The sequence below is a fragment of the Orycteropus afer genome, unplaced genomic scaffold (genome assembly GCF_000298275.1).
Source record: "Orycteropus afer afer isolate SDZICR_OR568_19922 unplaced genomic scaffold, OryAfe1.0 scaffold00840, whole genome shotgun sequence".
In the NCBI taxonomy this organism is placed as follows: Eukaryota; Metazoa; Chordata; class Mammalia; order Tubulidentata; family Orycteropodidae; genus Orycteropus; species Orycteropus afer.
Window position 1 is genome coordinate 99,286 of NW_006922427.1, and position 8,116 is coordinate 107,401.

An 8,116-nucleotide genomic window follows, 5' to 3' on the forward strand; every position below is an offset into this window, starting at 1 on the left:
AGAAAGTTTACCTCCATATATAAACCTTTTCTTGACACTCCACAACAAACTTATACTATGTTTATTCTTCTGTGATTGACTTATTTCACTCAGCATAATATCGTTCATGTTTATCCATGTTATGAGATGTTTTGTAGACTTAACATTATTCTTTAGTGCTGCATAGATTCTATTATTTGTATGTACAGTAGTTTGGTCATCCACTCTTCCATTGATGGGCACATAGGTTGTTTCCATCTTTTTGCTATTGTAAATAGTGCTGCGATGAACATGGGTATGCATATATCTGTTCCTATCCTTACTCTCACCTCTGTAGGATATATATCTGGTGATGGGATTGCTGGGTCAAATGATATCTCCAATTCCAACTTTCTAAGGAATCGCCATATTGCTTTCCACAGTGGTTGTGTCACTTCACAGTCACGCCAGCAGTGTATGAGAGTCCCAATCTCTCAACATCCCCACTAGCATTTGTTATTTTCTGTCTCATTTAACCTTGCCATCAGTGCTGGGGTGAGATGGTATATATATCATTGTTGTTTTGATTTTCATCTCTCTGATGGCCCATGATCATGAGCATCTCTTCATATATTTGCTGGCCACCTGAATATCTTCCTTGGTGAAGTGTCTACTCATGTCTTCTGCTCATTTTTCAATTAGGTTGTTAATTCCTTTGCTGTTGAGGCATTGGAATTATCTACAAATCTTAGAGAAAATTTCCTTGCCAGAATTTTTTGCTGTCATGTTTGTTATGTGCTTTTTCATGGTGTTGATTTCTTTGTTCCATATAATTTTCTGTGCTGAGCTCATTTTGTTTATGAATCATGTTATCACTTCATTCATTGCTATTGATTTAGTATTTGCTAAATATTTGTGCTGGTCCTCTTTTTATTTTGATGTGAAGATTTATCTTTTTTTTTTTTTTTTTTTTGAGGTTACCTTGTTATTTATAGTTTCCTTCCCAAGTTTAGAACAGTCTGTTGTATCTTGCAGTTGTCTTGATTTCCCTACCATTTAAAAGTTCTGTAACTACACAGTTTTTTTTTCCCTCTATATGGTTTGCAGTTGTCCTCATTTTTCAATTAATATCTCTGGTTCCCTGTTTATGATCATTTAGGCTTATTTACTGTGGATACTTCCATAGCTGGGTTGGTTTTGGGTTATGTTGTCAAGTGTGTTAAAGGTCAGTTGTTGTTTGGTGTTGTTGATTCTCTGTCCAAAGGAGTCCCTTTAGCATCTCTTGTAAGGTTGGTCTGGTTTTAACAAATTCCTTAATTTCTGCTTATCTGTAAATGTCCTAATTTTGCCTATATATTTGAGACACAATTTTGCTGGGTACATAATTCTTGGTTGGCAATTTTTCTCTTTCAGGGTTTTATATATAACATCTCTCTGTCTTCTCACCTGCATGGTTTCTGCTGAGAATTCCAAGTGTAGTCTTATTGGTTTCCCCCTGTAGGTAACTTTTTGTTTTCCCAATGCTGTTTTCAGGATTCTTTCTTTATCTTTGGTTTTGGTGATTTTGATGATGATATGTCTTGGTGATTTTCTTTTAGAGTCTATCCTGTTTGGGGTTCATTGAACTTCTTGAATGGATATATTCTTATCTTTCATCACACCAGGAAAATTCTCTTCCAACAAGACTTCAACATTTTTTTCTGTTGTTTTATTTGTTTCTTCCTGTTCTGGAATGATTACACAGAAGTTATATCTTTTGATGGTATTCCACATAAACCATAGACTTTCTTCATTTCGTTTTGATCTTTTTCTGATTGTTCTCGTTCCAAAGAAGTATTGAGGCATTTGCCTTTAATCTCACTAGTTCTATCGTCCATTGATTCAATTGTACTCCTTTGCCTGTTCAACATGTTATCTATTTATGAAATTTAGCCTTAATCTTCTGGATTTCTATGTGTAAATTTTGTATCATTTCTCATTTTTCATTTATTTTGTCATTTTGTTCTTGTATTGCCTTTTGAAATTTTTCTAGAGTTTTCTCTGTGTTTTCTTCAATTTTGTCAGTGTTTTCTTGAATCTGTCTCTCAATTCACTGAACATACCTAAATATAATTCTTTTGAATTCATTATCAGGGAGTTCCAATGCCACATCCTCCTCAGGGATGTATCCTGGTCCCTTGTTTCTCCTGCTTTATCTTGCCTCTTTGTGTTGATTGTGATGCTCTCTTGTCTCTGAGACATTGTGATATTTTTGTGTTTATATAAATTGGTGACTTTGTGTTGGGGTAACTTGCCCAAAGTTTTCATTTTCTTTGTTTTGTTTGTATGTTATCTACTTAAGCAGGGCACTGTGCTGTGCTCCCCCATTTGCTAGTTGATATCACTTACACACTCGCCACTTGTCTCCTTCCCCATTGTCAGACTCCTGTATGCCCCTGCCGTCCTTGACAAACAGAGCCTATTTTTAGGTCCCTGGAATCCAAATGGGAATGCTGTCACTTCAAAATCCAAATGACTGCCACTTGTAAAGATTCAAAATGGCTGTGCCCTCATTCACTTTAAATATCCAAAGTAGCCACTGCTTGTAAGCAATCTAAATGGCTGCTCCCTCCAGGCAGTGGACAATTCACAGCTCAGATTATCTCCCTCCTTGCTGTTTCCCTTCCTAGACACAGGCCACCAGTGCAGTTGACACTTCAGCCCCTAGTGACCAGGGCTTATCTTTAGGTCAATTCTCAAGTCCCAACACCATTTGGATATATTCACATTGTTGGTCCCATCAGAGTAGATGACAGTTCACTGCTCTGACTCTCTCTGTACTCACTCTTTTCATTCAGGTTTTCCCACTAGTTGGTGCCTAATCCACTTCTGTATTGTTTCTTTCAAAGCTCAGGGCTCCAGGATTATCTTCTGTATCTCTCTCAATTAGCTTCTCTTTTCTTTGTTGAAGCAGGTCTGGGTAGCTTGTCTGTCTATTCTTCCATCTTACCAGAAGTTTGTTTTGTCAATTTATTCTTGTATTACTTTTCTAAATTTTTCTAGAATTTTTTTTTGTGTTTTCCTTAATTTTGTTAGTGTTTTCCATGATCTGTGTCTCAATCTATTGAAGATAATCAAATATAACTCCTTTGAATTCTTTATCAGGGAGTTCCAATGTTGTTTCTTCCTCAGGGCTGTTTTCTGGGTTTGTATCCCGATCCCATGTTTCTAGTACTTTTTCTTGCTTCTTTGGGTGGATTGTAATGGTCTGTTTTCTCCAACAAATTGTAGTGTTGTTGTATTTATGTTTAAACTTATTTGTACATTGTGTGATTCACTGAATTTTCCCCCTTATTTGGTTCAATATACTTGTGTGAGCAGAGTACTGTGCTCCTCTATTCTATAGTTGTTATCACTTAGGTATTCACCAACTCTCTCCTGGTGTGTGTGATTGAGAGTGATAGTATGTACACAGATTTCTGTTAGCTGCTCTTAAGGAATTGAGGGAATTGAGCTGGTGTAACCATTGTCTATCATTGTTCAGTGAGGGCAAAATCATGTAGTGACCCTCACTCTGTTGGTGGGCCTGCATGGGGTTCAGGGATGGTTGTGTTATGTTGGAATGGTTACTCTTTCCCACTAAGTTACATAACAAGCATGAAACACCAACAAATAAATAAATAAATGCAAGAGAATAAAAATCTCAAATGACCTAAACAAAGAGGAAAAATCATACAACGAAAAAAAGAAATACAACAAATGAGAAGAAAAATTTCCAAAATATTTTTTTCAATGACTAAACAAAGATAAAGAGGGGAAACAAAGGCCATAATGTCTGGGGAGGGTGGAATGTGAGAAAAAAAAAAGGAGAAGAAAAGGAATAGTAAAGAAAAAAAAAAAAAAGGAAAACTGCAATAAGAAAAACAAGAAATTGGAAGAACCAAAAGAAAGAAAAAAGAGGGGAACAAGAAAAAGGATGAGAAAGAAAGAAAAAAAAATGAAAAAAAAAAGAAAGAACCAGGGATGAGAAAGAGAAAGAATAAAAAGGAAGAAAGGAGGAAGATAAAATCAGTTTAAAAAAAAAAAAATAGCTGTGGAGAATAGAGCACGGCACTCAAACTCTGTCAGGCCACAGACCAGGATGGAATTCCAAAGCTGTGCCAAGTGGAGGACAGCACCCAGACTCTTTTAGGGCACATACCATGATGGAACTTTGGCAGGTCAAGAAGGAGGGTGGAGATGGGGAATGGCCACACCTCTGTTCACCAAAAGATGAGGCATAAGAGTAACAGGGGGATATCACACATTTCTCAGAATCAGCCTCCAGTGTAGTTGTCTATGTAGTCCTCAGCAAGTGAAGCCTATTCTTAGATTACTGTCCAGGTAAGAATATCACTTGCATATATTCAAAATGACCATGCCTGCCACTTGCAAATATTAAAAATGGCTGCCTCCTCAGGACAGCCTATGGCAGTCCATAGGTCTGTTTGTCTCCTTCTTTGTTGTTTTCCTTTCTGATTGCCAGGCACCAATGCAGTCCTTGCCCATACAATTTTTGGTAGCAGAGTCAATACTTAAATTAATAATGAGCATGTGCTTAAACATTCAAAATGCCTTCACCCACAGTACTGATGGCAGTCCACAGCTCTGTGTCCTTACTCAAAGTTTTCATTCAGGTTCTTCTGCTAGATGGTATTTTATCCACTTAATTATCCTCCCCTTCAAAGCTCAGGGTTCCAGGATTGTCTTCTGTATCGGTTTCAAATAGTTTCTCATTTCTTTGTTTCAGAGGGTCTGTGTAGCTTTTCTGCCTATTCTATCATCTCACCAGAATTCCCAAAGTTAAACCCTTAATAGGAGCAAAATAGTTTTTTACTTCCAAAAGTTAGCCAATGGATCACAACCTAACATTCTATGACACTTCCTTGGGACACACAGTGGATGTCATGTTTCATGAAACAAAATGTCATTGAGAGGAAGTGAGACCCCCAATGAGGTCGATTGGCACAGCATTCCCAAAGATAGATTGGAGTTTTCTGACTATCCAGAGAATAATTAAGGGCCAGGTAATGTTCTTTTCGTTTTAGATAAGGTGGGCATGAATTGTAGTTGATTCAATGACAGCTATCTACGTATATATGTATGTGTGTTATGTATGCATCTATCTATCTACCATGTATGTAGCCATCAGTCTATCCTTTATCATCCATATGTGTATCTGCATGAGATTTCCAAAACTGAGGCACTTAACCCATATCACAGTGATTGGCCCCGCTCTGTACTGGAAGCTCATCTTAGTTTTTGCTTATTTCCTTCAAAATTGTCAAACGTTATTTTCTGTACTTAAGTTAAAGATATGGAAAGGATGTTCTTAAAGGATAGAATTGATGAACCTTAACAGAAAGCCTCTCAACAGCCCTCAGGAAATGTTTTAATATAATACCTTGTTACCATCCTGTAATATCTCCCTAAATCGTCTTATTTTTACTAACCCATCAAATAACTCATGTTTGTGTTTCTGTATATTCACTGTAAAGTCCCCTGTCCCCTACCCTTTCAAGTTGCCCTGCTTTTCATTTCCCAGATCATTCAACTTCCAGTCAGAAAGTTGCATATTTATACTTTATTTTACCTCATAAATATGCAACTGTGCTGCATCTGGCAAAACCAGACCGGTCACAAAATGAAGCGACAAGAAAGGATTAATGGTTTTCTTTTTTTTTTTTTAATTTAAGGAATGGAGGACAGGTGGACACCCTACATATTCTGTGAGAGCAACCCCTGATGCCTTTGTTCTACTTCATGTGTATGTTTGTACATGATTACATCATTAGTTTTAGAATCCATACAATCAGCTTATTCACTACAGAGCTGAAGTTTTTTTACTCCTCTACGTGCTCAAGGACAACAGGTGGTCATTAAAATAATCCCAGAAATCTCCTCAGGAATAAAGAGTGTAAATCGATAAATGTTTACTAGGACACAATGACCCAAAGTATAAAACATGCTAATAAGATAAAAAACATGGACTACTAGAATAACATTTACTTCTAATACTTGATGTTTTGCCAAGTAAGCATTTAATAGTGAGAGAGAACTTGCCATCTCTAAAAGCAAACATTCAACCAAAAGAGAGGTCTTATCATCTCTTCACTGTAATTAGAGCATGTGCCTTGCAATCATGTTCTTTTGGGGGTCTTTTTCTTGGTCTCCAGCACATCTGTTTATCTATTTCACTGACCCTGTGTACAACAGAATGAAACAATACTGGTCCTGTGACAGCCTCACAATCAATCATTGCTACACCTGAGCCCATGGTTGCAGCCACTGTGTCGATCCATTTTGTTAAGAATCTTCCCATTTTTCATTGACCCTCTACTTTAATAAGTATGATATTCATCTCTAGGGACTGGGCCCTTCTGACAACATGACCAAAGTAGATGAGATGAAGTCTGGCTACTATGACTTCCAAGGAGCATTCCAGCTGCACTAATTCCAGGACAGATTTCTTCATTCTTCTGGCAGCCCATGGTCCTTTCAGTATTCTTCACTAACACCACAACTCAGAAGTGTAAACTATTCTTTGGTCTTCTCTTTTCATTTTCAGTTTTCACATGTGTATGTAGGTTGGGCAATCCTACGTCCATAGTGATACTGCCTCGGAAATCCAAGGAGGGGTAGCTATGAGTCGGGGCCGACTCGATGGCACATAACAACAACAACAACAACAATGTTGTTGCTATTGTTACATGCCTTCGAGTTGTATCCGACTCAAAGCAACCCTGTGCACAACAGAATGAAACACTACCCGGTCCTGTGCCAGGCCCACAATCCTTGCTATATCTGAGGCCATTGTTGCAGCCACTGTGTCAATCCATTTCCGCTAAGGCCTTCCCCTTTTCCATTGACCTTCCACTTTACCAAGCATGATATCCTTATCCAGGGAATGATACTTTCTGACAACATGACCAAAGTAGATCAAATGACATCTGGTTATTCTTGCTTACAGAGAGCATTCTAGCTGCACTTTTTTCAGAACAGATTTGTTAGTTCTTTTGGCAGTCCATGGCGCTTTCAACATTCTTGACCAATACCACAACTCAAAAGCATCAACTCTTCTTCGGTCTTCCTTATTCATTGTCCAGCTTTTATATGTGTGTGATATTAATGATATTGTTTGATAATTTCTACATTCTGTGGGATCACCTTTCTTTGGAATAGGTGCAAATATCAATCTCTTCTAGGCAGTTGGCCAGGTAGATGGCTTCCAAATTTCTTGGCATAGATGAATGTGTGCCTCAGCATGGTATCTGTTTATTAAAATATCTCAATGAATATTCTATCAATTCCTGGAGCCTTCTTCTTTGGCAATTCCTTTAGTGCAGCTTCAACTTCTTTCTTCAATACCATTGGTTATTGATAATATGCCACCTCCTGAAATGGATGGGCATCTGTGGTAGTTAAAGTTGTTACCAACTTGTCACGGACTGGTTGTGTGGTTGGCCAGCTAGATACAGTTATTCCCCATGGTGAGAATGGTAAATAGCTCCATGGTGGAATCTACTGGAGTAGCTGAGAAGCTCCTTTAGGGATGTGGGCTGCTTCCATGTTATATGAAGCAACTTTGAGGAAGGTCTCTAAGCTTTTTTTTGGCACTCTTGAACCCTGCTTATAGCCAAGTCATTGTTCAGCAGCATACCATGCCCTGTCAATCTTGGAACTTGAATTAGTAGTCTGCCATATTGGTTGGTAACATTGGGACTGTGCCTTTTTACTTGTTGACCTTGGGTTTCTCAGCTTCAGCAGCTGCCTGAGTGAAGAAAAGCCTCCGTCTTCAGTGGGCTGGGAGCAGGAAGCAAAGCTGAAGCACAAGGCTTAGGGGCTTTCCCCCAGCCCCTAGAATCTGGCACTTTGAACTCAGACTTCTAAACTCCAGAATTGTAAGAAAATAACTCCTGTTTGTTAACACCATCCCATTTGTAGTATATTCCAGTCAGAGAGGTACTAGGTAACCAAAACAACATCAACCAATTATTTTTGGTACAGAGACTCTGTGTATTCCTACCATCTTCTTTTGATGTTTCCTCCACCATTCAATATTTTGCCCATAGAATCTTTCAATATTGCAGTTTGAGACTTGAAATTTTTCCTCAGTTCTTTCAGCTTGAGAAATGCTGAG